The following is a 2,086-nucleotide window of genomic DNA, read 5'->3' on the forward strand; positions in this document are numbered from 1 at the left end:
TGTTAGTTTTGAGCACCTATGCTTTTCTCAAAGCTGCGGGTTGTTTGCCGAAATAGGTAAATAATTGCATTGTTACTGAACAATTACTGGGGCTTGGGGAGGTCATCGTTTAGTGTATCATCTACTTTATAATCACCAATCCATCCTTTTGACCATATTAGCGTCTTCTCAGCCTTTATGTTACATTTCTGAACTTCTCATTGTTATCTTTTGTGGATCTGCGCCGCTCAATTCCATGTTCCTGATAATCTCTGTGCCCGCCTTTTTACAAAGTTTTGAATTACGTTAGATTCTTTTTTTCACAATTATTGGAGGTGAAATTGTTCTTGGGTGGAAGCACAAAACGGGCCACTTCATTGCAAAATAACATTGGGCGGAGTGTAAAGCGGGGCACGGTCGCTCTTGCGCATTTTAGGCTCCTGCCTAAGATCAATTTCTACCTTTCTTTGTCTATTTCACTTCTGAATCACTGGTTGTTGTATTTATCATCATCATTGTTCATGGTTCTATTTCTTCTGAACCTAGGTTTGTGTTTACTCTATGACCAGCATCATTTACCTAAAGGTGCTGTAATTGCCCACGTGTTGCTGACCAACTCCGCTACCTCAAAATAATTTGAATAAACCCCTTCGTAGGTCCTTTGCAGTGAATCAGTTTAAGCAACATTCCATGTTCCTGGCCTTACGTAGTTCAAAATCGCAGGTAACAATCCACTTGATTATATTATGGCGCGCTCCCCCAGGCCGCCGCGCATCCATTTTGCATGCCTTGTGGCAGGTTCTCTTGAATTACCACGTCAAGCTGCACGCACACTTTCCTCGCTTCTCTGAAGCTTTGGGCCTTATATTTATCATCAGTTTCACCTGTGGCTCAGTTGGTAGCACACTCGCCTCTGAGTCGGAGGTTGTGGGTTCGTAGTCCCACTCCAGGGACATGAGCACATACAGCTAGGCTGACACTCCAATGAAGTGCTGAGCGAGAGCTGCACTGTCGGTGGTGCAGCTCTCTTGTGGATGAGATGTTAAACCGAGACACCGTCTGGTCAGGTGGGTGTAAAAGATCGCCTGACACTATTTCGAAGAAGAGCAGGGGAGTTATCCCCGGTGTCCTGGCCAACATTTATCCCTCAACTAACATAACAAAAGTAGATTATCTGGTCATTATCACATTGCTGTTCGTGGTCATCGTTGGGCGCAAACTGGCTGCCGCGTTTCCCACATTACAACAGTTACTCCACCTTGAAATGTAAAGCGCTTTGGAGCGTCCAGTGGTCGTGAAAGGCGCTATATAAATCCAGGAATTTCTTTCTTTTTATCAAGTCCAACTCCCAACAGGTGGAGTATTGTCAGTTTGTATTAGGCTGACTGAAACCCGGTTGAAATAACATTATTTTTTTCACACACACTTCTCTATTCTAATTTCAGTGATTTAGGGGATTATTGACTTGGCTTGATGATATAAATCTGTGATAGTGAATCTGCAGCTCATTTTACATCTCCCCTTATTTTTATATCCATTGATGTCTATAGAAATAAAAATCCGGAGACACATAAAATGGGGAGCATAATTGCTGTTGCCGATTTCACATTATTGCACAAATGTAAACATTGGATCTGCAAACTTGGAATTAATTCGTCAGAGGTGGTTCAATTTGTTTCTGTCCCATGAACAATATCTGCAATTGATGAAGCACATGCTCAGATTTAAACCAAGAGAGATCACCATGGAGTCATTTTAACTTTGGGCGATGGCGTGATCCGGGCAACATGGAACTGAAAGGCAAATATTCACTTCGCCTGATTTTCCTTTTGTACTGAAGTCAATGAAATGTGAAATCGGCCGATGTATATAATGAACGGCCAATTCCAAACTGCTCATTTCCTGGGATGTGAGGTTGTCTATAACTGATTAAACAATTATTAATTCTGCCCCTTTAGACATCGGAGAGAAACTCTACAGAATAATTAAATGATGCAAGTTTTTTATTGCTCTATTAACCGATTGTGACGGGATGATTCAATATAATTACAAAGTTATAAATTATTTACAGCACAGAAACAGGCCATTCGGTCCAACAGGCCCATAC

Source organism: Somniosus microcephalus, chromosome 30 (genome assembly GCF_052327205.1).
Source record: "Somniosus microcephalus isolate GS21.2 chromosome 30, FLI_Smic_1.0, whole genome shotgun sequence".
Classification (NCBI taxonomy): domain Eukaryota; kingdom Metazoa; phylum Chordata; class Chondrichthyes; order Squaliformes; family Somniosidae; genus Somniosus; species Somniosus microcephalus.